The following is a 304-nucleotide window of genomic DNA, read 5'->3' as shown; positions in this document are numbered from 1 at the left end:
TACACCACAGTGTACATGTAGCTAGGTCTTTACCGATTGAACATTGCTATTTGTACACTGATCTTTGACACGTTGTTTGATACTTGCGTTGTTGTCAAATGTCAATTAGATGGGAAAACTGTTTGAAATTTAAAGTGTCCAACAGGGCAATGACACGTGGCAAAGTTTAAACTAAAGTGTACACCATAGTTTAATGTAGCAAAGTCCTTGCCGACTGAACTTTACAATTTGTACATAGATTTTGGACACGTTGTTTGACATTTACATTGTTGTCTAGTGTCAATTGGAAGGGAAAACTATTTGA

This window comes from Olea europaea, unplaced genomic scaffold (genome assembly GCF_002742605.1).
Source record: "Olea europaea var. sylvestris unplaced genomic scaffold, O_europaea_v1 scaffold44, whole genome shotgun sequence".
Taxonomy (NCBI): domain Eukaryota; kingdom Viridiplantae; phylum Streptophyta; class Magnoliopsida; order Lamiales; family Oleaceae; genus Olea; species Olea europaea.
Note: the sequence above shows the minus strand (reverse complement) of the source record.